At 37.8% G+C, this 8,848-nt stretch overlaps 1 long non-coding RNA gene across 1 annotated transcript; it reads right to left on the bottom strand.

Moving 5' to 3' along the window:
- Positions 1–5,962: 5,962 nt before the first annotated feature.
- Positions 5,963–6,828, bottom strand: LOC117213195. Its single transcript, XR_004488599.1, has 2 exons — positions 6,708–6,828; positions 5,963–6,583 (listed from the first exon to the last, which is right to left on the bottom strand). It is a non-coding gene; the product is annotated as an uncharacterized LOC117213195 (long non-coding RNA).
- Between the last annotated feature and the right edge of the window lie 2,020 nt (positions 6,829–8,848).

The following is an 8,848-nucleotide window of genomic DNA, read 5'->3' as shown; positions in this document are numbered from 1 at the left end:
TTGTTACGTTGTCGGGTAACCGGCATATTCCGAAATCGAATAAATTAGCAGTTACACACTGCGTGGTATTTTATATCGTTGGCGAAGTATCGCCGTGTAAAGGGAAAAAAGTGGTTCTTTATAATCGCCTGAAATGGACGTTCATTTGAAATTCAACGGGTGGATCCTCGCGAGGCATCGTTGTTTGCGTGTCCGTGTACCGTAGTGAGAGAAAGTCGGTGAATTACTGCCATAATTCACGGAGAATAATGAGGGCTTAATTAGCCACGTGATGTAATGCATACGCGGTAGGAACGAAACGGAACGAAACGGAACGAAACGAAAGGAAAGACACATCGTGCTGTGCGCCGCTCGTAAACCAGCAATTCTTACGATTAATGCGGACATTGTATCTGTGTTGTATCTGGCACACTATGTTTATGAAGTGATTAGCCAGTAGGAACGGAGAAGTACCTATTAAAGTTTAAAATTAACGAGCACACTTTACGGATCTTCAACAGCTTGCAACTATAATTTTCCGTTTTTCCTTTATGTGATTTCAACGAAGATTTACACCGTACGTGTTCGGTATTGTAACGTCCATCTAGCAAATAATTTAATACTTCGCCATTTTATCATGTAAGCATCGGGCAACCGTTCCATTCCTCCAATGATGTTAACTATATAAATGTGTACTAAAAAAAATTTCTTTGATAAAACTTGTATCGTTTGTTATTCGTGTTTCTTTCGAAGCTTCAAGTAAATGGAATCTAAACGAAAACTACGCAAGTGCCGTTGGTAGTGAAAGAGATGCCGTCTGCTTGAGAATGGTTGGAACGATGTACGGAAAGTTGCAAGAAGTATAAGAATCTACGTAGGATGTATTGCGAGCTGGCGATCGGCACAGCGCAGCGGAGGTAGACGGGGAGTCACGCGAGACCGGATAAAATACGTGACCAGCTGCAGCGTGGCGTGGCTCGCGACGACAAGCCGAGGCTAACCATAAAAATAATAGGGTTTCCAGCGAAATAAATTGAGTTATTAACGTGACAGTATCACAATAAATTATGATGAAACGGTTCTAGGGGCAAAAAGGACCGGTCAGATGGCGGTTGGCGAAAGGTCGGACAGGGCTAACAGCGGTTGATTGCCGGTCGCTCGTTTGTCTCCATGTAGCTTGACAGGAACTATCCTGTCTGGAGTAACGTCAACTGAGCCTGCTAGCCAGACCAACGTGATTCGTTCTGTTGCGCTTTGCTTTGCTCTGCCCTGTTCTGCCCTGTACTGCCCTGTTCTATTCCACTCGGCTCTACATTGTTCTGCATCATCCTGCGTCGCCTGTGGAAACTGACCGGTGAAGAGACCCGAATACGAGCGTTATTCGATGCTACTGTAATTATCTCTGTCCATAGATTGAAACAAATGGCACGCGGCACGAGACTCATTTGTACGGCGACGCTCGTGACGTGGTGCGGCGATGCGGTGCAGCCCAACCCGCGCCACGACCATGATTAACGCAACTCGCGCGTCTTTCTGCTCGTGCTGCTTTGGCTTTGCGCTACGGCACGAAACAAACTGACAGAGGGAACTTTACGCTTCGTCTCTTCTCACGCCTTACCCTCATTCTGACGTCACACAGCTCAGGTTCTATCATTTCCCTCTTTCTTCTTACTATTGCCATTAACCATACTTTCAGCACGTTAATATCATGCTTTATCAGTCTGATGTTAACTACGTTATTTCGTTATTCAAAGAACGTAAAATAGGGACTATGGCGATTTACTGATCAAGAGAATGATTTATCGGCAATTTCGTACAATACACGCAGATATTGATCGTAATACCGTGCAACGTTTTAAACGTGACGATATTAATTATGATCAACCACGATCGTACTTGATAGGGTTGGACGCCTAGGCTTTTGTATTTTTAGGACAATTGTAGAATACGAAGGAATTGGAGAAAAGTTTGTAGCTAACTTTATTTGTTATACACTACATAATTTTACGTTACATGACTCTGCGATTAAGATAATATAAACAATAGTTACTCGTAACATCTGTGTAGTTGCCTAAGAAGAATTATGCAGTTCATTATAGTAATATTCCCATAATCTCACCTTGTAACAAATTGCACTCTGCGATTAAAATATTAGAGATTAAAATTAATCTGTAAATGGTGAGCTTCTGGGAGAATGAAAAAAAAAGATTACGAGTTTTTGATAAGTATACTATATACGCGTAATAACATCTTTTGACATTATTATACATATGTAGATATGTATGTATTATACCACAAGATATTGTTTAAGAAAGATAGTTTTGTATTTTACATTGCATTGTCGTTATGAAAATAGCGTTAACGAGGAAGAATAATTTTGTTATTCTGATTATTCATTTTTAACAAATTAAAAAAGTTAATTAGTTCGCATCGTTAAGATCGCATGTATCCTGTATTTAATACGTATAACAATAATAAAGACTACCAATAAAATTATAAAACTCCTAAAATCATTTGCGATTACCAGTCAATTAATGGAAGTGTAAAACTATTTGTAGAAAATAAAAATTTTTTGTACATATATATAATTCTTATTACATGCATCAGTTTCCTCTATGCTTTTATTATTTATTGCCTTTCAGTACGCAGAGATTATTATATCCGTAACAGTTTAATTACTTTTGTGTAGTGGATATCTATTTTAGAGTTTATATTTTATATAAGATCGGTAGTTTTCTCTTTACTTTCTCTTCATTAATTTCTCTAATTTATGCCGATTTATGCCTTTTAATTAAAACTAAACAAATATATTTTATGGCAAAAGAAATTTTAACGATCCTTTCTCATATTGTTAATTTGAAATTACATATAACAATACATACTTTTTAAATTATGATTACAGAAATTTGTTTTATACTAATTTTTACAAATTACCGTTAACTAATTTATTGTAATCCATTTTTATTATATTAGTTATATTTTGATGTTTTCAATCGATTAAATGTTTATAACCATAAAAGTGGTATTATTGTATAATATTAACAAACAGGTTATAAGAGATAAAATAAGTGGCTATATTATATTTATGGCCAATAAAATCATTCAGTCGTTTCTTTATTCAACTCTTTTATTACCTAAAATCGAAATGGTTTTGCAGAAATTATTATCGATGCTAAAATTAGTATAACATCATTAATGCAATTTCGTTTCGCTTGGCTTTATTTTGGCAAAGATTTTTGCTATCCGATATTCTACAAAAAAGGTCCAATCACATACACCGTAGTAATTTCTTTTCAGTTGTTGTGTTTTAATAATGTTATCTTGAAAAAACGCGTGTTCGATTGAAAGAATTTTACCGTGTTTGAACATCGTATTACTTTACTGTTTATGAATAACGAACGATCAATAACTTGATAAAACACTGATACTCGTATGAAGAGAGAAAGTATGAAAACGGACATGTGTACGTATTTTCACACATACCGAGAACCTTCACTTATACATTCGTATCTTAAAATTAATCTTGCTTAAATCATACTACAACGAAATTTCGGGATGTCGCACCTGTTGCACAAGCAATTTTCCTCTAATGAGAATAGACTACGTGATTATGATTCTCAAGTATTTCCGATATTCGTACTTTCGTGCAATACGCTTTAATATACACTACTTCCATGAAATTTTATTCAGCGTATCTGTTTATTATATATACAAGTCTATTATAACGAACTATTATAACAAGTGAAATGGAAAAGTAGCGAGCACTTTCTGAAGTAGAATATTTATAGTCCAATAATTCACATGAAAATCTAGCTAATATAAAAAGATCAAGTTGCATCGAGTCTCGAATGGATTTCACTTGGAAATTAATTATATTGTTTACAAGCGGCAGTTGCTACGAGAAAAAGTAGGATACAAAAGCGCGAGAAATTCATTAACGTTACAGTTACAAAGAAATTCCAGAGGAATCAGAATGAATGACTGTTATAAACTTTCAATGAAATTGGGGGCGAATGGTTCGGCGATGTCTTCTTGTAAGTTAAAGTGTCCCCCTCCTCGGTCGGAACACCTATGGTCTGGTCGAGCCATTAATTACCTTTATTGAGCTTCTGTGCCGGTCTCGGTCGTACTTGTCGATCGGCCCTATCACTGCCAATCAATCTCGAACGCAACAGCGGTGGGGCTTCGTCAAACGTCCCGACGAAATCAGCCAATCTACTGCGGGACAATGGGCCAGCATGATTCGATCGTGTCTCGCCGTCCCCTCTCTTTTTTGCCTCAACATCTATACATACTCTGTTCCAAGAACGCTTTCTCGATTCTTTCTTCGTCTTTTTGCCGCGGCCAAAGACGGTGAACATTAGCTGTTACGGTTGTCCGCAAGATTCGAGCATTAAATGAAAATGATCGTGTGCACGTCGTTTCAGATAGGGTAGGATATACGATGAATAGTAGATTCATTTCGCTTTGTGGGATACGCTTTCACGAAATAACGTGTTTTGGGTGATATACTTTCATATAAATGTGTTGTATTTTCCTTCGCAACACGTACATATCTATTATACGAATTCTTTGTACGATAAATTGGTTATATACGAAAGTATGATAGTTTGCGTAATTCGAATCAAGATTTTTTCTTAATATTGCACATAAGATTTAGTTTATGTACAGAAATTTTGAAAGCAAGTGGAGTATGTATTAAAATATCATATGTTTTAAGTAAAAAGGTTAACAAATCAGCGATTGATCGTATTGTAATAAATGTTCCTGTAAAAAAATATTTTAAGTAAACAGGTAATGTAACAAAAATTCAATTATAGATACGTGGAAACGTGCAGTTCGTATTCGAATCTGTACGATGATTGATTCTAAAATGACTGACGCTTACACAATATCGGCCGTCTATTTGAACGCTAAACTGGCAGACACGTATCAGTTAAGTAATTGCTATTACATTATTTAGTGAGATTTCATTAATAGAGGTTCAAGTGAGCTACTAGAGAGATACGATGGGACGTTAATTTCATTGGTGAATTTAGTTCACTTCGTAACAATTGCCATCGACACCGATAATCCAATGAATCGAGGTCTACTTACTTCGTTTAAACATCAAATTTTACTAATTTTAAAAGTATAGAGCGAACAAGACATTATGTTTGCTTTCTTATTTGTAAGAATATCAATAAAAATTTCGGAGTTATTCGATTCCTTTGCTCCAGCCTCCAGCAAGCATATAAAATAATCCTTTGAAATGCGTTGGTAGTATCTTTCATCTTACTTCATCTTTCCTAGAATATACTTATTACTTATTTTAATATTTCGTTTATTATTGCGATATTAGATCGATCTTATGACTATACCGTTCCAGTATTTATCCGAAAACTGAAACACTCGATGTTCATTTTATAATTATCTGAAGTACTTTTCCGTTAAACGCTCTTATTAGTTTTATTATGGAAAACAAATTCATAATGTCGGCAAGATACGGAAGATTTTCTTAATTACTTTGTTATGTGTTCGGAGATAAAAAAGTTTTTGCGATCAAGATTGTCAGTGGTAAATTGAATAATTGTCAAAGTAATTGGTGACTCGAAGGAGAAAGATCTATTTTTACTTATTACTTCCTGACAGCCCCAACGATGTGGGTATGTGACATCTGAATAGCTGGCGTCACGTTTTCAATTTTCTACTCACCGGTTCGGCAAGCTGTCCTTACTCGTTAAGTGTACTGACAGCATCACTGGAGCGTTCCCCTTAGATAAATTAAAATATCGATCGGGACACGCCAATTATAAGTTTGACGTTGTACTAATATCAGCCACGTCACCGTTCCCGCGCACACACTTGTACAATATCCTAGTAAACGTTGTAATAAATAATTTATGTAAATTATAAAAAAAATATGTTTAGCTCCTCTTTCGAAACTTTAACATTTATTCCATTTAATTACCTTTTTTCCTAGGAAAATAAATTGTTTAGTCCGTCGAAATAATAGTTGCTTTATTTAAATTTAAGAAGAGATAAAATAAAATTAATACACAGCTACCATAATAGAAAAGCTTGGGTTTTGGTCAGAATTTAATCGGCGAACATAAACGTATAACAGGATATTTATAAAAATTGTATACATAAGACGTAAACTTTTCAACTATGATAGCACCTGCGTACATGTATGTATGTTAAAAAGTTATGATATATTCAGAAACGTTGCGTTTATAACGCATATACAACGAAGAACCCTCAATTATATACACAGTATGAAAATTAAAGTATATAATCCATCTTCCTTGTCTTCGGTTAAGTCTGCTCGAAAAGCAGTTCCTACGACAGCTTGAAATTTTGACGCTCGTCGCATCGCATTATCCCATGAGTCGGCGAATGAACACGGCCACTGACGTATAATATGTGGGCCGAAAAAAACCAGTGACTCGTTGATACCTTGGTTGAAGCAGCTCCAGGAAATCGATATCGACAAGTTGAATCATTGCTTCTGCGGTCTCGCGGTAAGCAGTTAAAGTGGTTTTCGGCAGTTCGTTGTACCTTTCCGCCGTTGGCGAGAGGTTAATGGACTATGTATCGGTCGCGGTACGTCAATATCACGCATCTGCAAATTATTTTTCCGGTCATTTATTTATACATTTTGATATATGTATAAATTTCGGTTGATTTTTTTATGGTTGAGCCACGGAAAAATTTTAACGCATGGACAACAATATCGAGAGGTGTACTTTTCGAGCGATGGCAGCAGCAGTAGCGGCGGCGGTGGTGGTGGAGGCGGAGGCGGAGGCGGTGACGGTAGAAGCAGAGGCAGGTAGATGGTATGCAGACGTTGACTAGAGTCAGCCGGGGTGGTTGTGCATTTAGCAAGCTGTCGCCCCCAACCAGTCCGCCGTGTCAGGCCACTGACAGTTTTCATTCCGCGCATACTTGACGTGCAACCGGCTCCTCTTCGCTCGCTTCGTTTCTACTAGAACCGCCAACACCATGCCGATCGCTGCGATTAATTATTTTGTCGATCCACTACCTTTTCTTTTCTTCGTCTAACGATGCCAGTCATAGCTCGTTTAATCTCGATAATCTACGTCCTATAGTCGTTTGCGTGGATCCGTAATAAGTTGCGCGCATCATAGGTAATAGTCGTGTAGCATTGTTGTCGCGAACGTGGAAATGAAATTCCTGAATTGGAAAAAATCATATTTTAATACCTTTCGATTTGTCTAAAATGCGATACGACGTGAAATTTTTTTTAATTTAGAAAGAACTATAAACTCGTCTATTTCGGGATTGAACATTTACAATCTATCAAGAAGCTATTAACTTCGCCAGCAAACGTAAATAAAAGTAATTGGTTTACGAAACATTTTATGCTTGAATGGTGAAATTGGTGATTAAAATTCTTGAAGAAATCGCCGAAAAACGTGATTAGAGTCCGAAAATATTTGAATAATATTATCCAAATATTACCTCACTATAACATACGAGAAATATTCAGAATTTAGTGATGGCAGGAAGGACATGGTGATAATTAATTGTAGAAATTGGTGTCATTTTTCCAAAAGAATAAAGGCTATAATATGTCAAGGATCAAATGTATCGTTCATAAGCGTTTTATATTTAAACGAAATAAGCGAGTTGTTTGTTTCAAGATAGATTTCAAGCATTTCGAATTTTGGACAACATCAATTCATATTTACAGAAGGGGCAACAAGAAACGACATACGACATGACGCGACGTGACGCGATGCGAAGAGTCGAAACGAGACGTGAAAGACGTGACGAGAGGAGAGGAGAGGAGAGAAGAGGAGAGGAGAGAAGAGGAGAAGAGAAGAGAGGAGAAAGAGAGAAGAGAAGAAGAAGAAAGAGAAAGAGAAGAGAAAGCGAAGAAAGAGAGCGGAAGAAGCGAAGAAAGAGAAAGAGAGAGAAGAGAGAAGAGAAGGGAAGGGAGGAGAAGAGGAGGAGACTATAGGATAGGTGGAAGTTCGATTCAGGGCGAAAGGGAAGGATTAATGGCGCAGGCGGGACACACCGCGGCCATAAATCGCCGCACGGCCAGGAATTACCGGCTCGCAACTTGCGAAATATGACGGTCTCATAAATCCGAGTCCACTAGCCCGCGCGCCTCCATCGACTACGTCGACTAGTCCCGCTTCCAGTCTCGCGTCGGTATATTGCGATCTCGCTTCTACTTCTAACTCGCGGCCTAACGTCATCTTCGTCCGCTCGTGCTCGCGGGAGAATACACCGTGCACCCTGTGTATACGTTTCAGCTCGGCGTGCAACGGCCATTTATAACTTGCGCGCCTGGAAAAGCGAGGTCCATAACCTAATACGTTCGTTCCGCTCGCCGAGGGGAGGCGAGAAAGGAGTTAAACAAAGAACGGGGCACGCCGATTTAAAGGACGGGGATAGATGGATGGAGACACCGGTGTGTCGTAACGATGTGCCGCCTCGAACGATCAATTCACTTACCGCTTACCGTGCTTAGATTCATGTGCCTTGCCGCGATTTTCCATTCGTCCTCCACTATTTCACTCTTCTTGCGCCTCCTCGGAAGTTCGATCGTACCAACTGTCTTACCTTCTCGTAATTGTTCCTAAAATCCACCGATCCAACTTATCCTCGGAAACTTCGTATTATCGTAAACTTTTTAATGTTTAATGAAGTAACAACACTCTCTAACTCTCTATTCTGAGAACTCTGCAAATTATAATTAGCTTTTTGCCATTTTTAGTTTAATAATTTCGTAAATACATCGTTAATCAGAGATGTACTTATAAGAATGAATCGGAATTTTAATATTTTTACGATTTGATACGAGATTATATTTTACTTGAACTAGAATTTCGTTGAAAGTATCCTGCAATCGAAT

Source organism: Bombus bifarius, unplaced genomic scaffold, assembly GCF_011952205.1.
Source record: "Bombus bifarius isolate JDL3187 unplaced genomic scaffold, Bbif_JDL3187 scf7180000008519, whole genome shotgun sequence".
Taxonomy (NCBI): domain Eukaryota; kingdom Metazoa; phylum Arthropoda; class Insecta; order Hymenoptera; family Apidae; genus Bombus; species Bombus bifarius.
The sequence above is the reverse complement of the archived record's forward strand: the minus strand, read 5'-3'. Positions and strand labels throughout refer to the sequence as shown.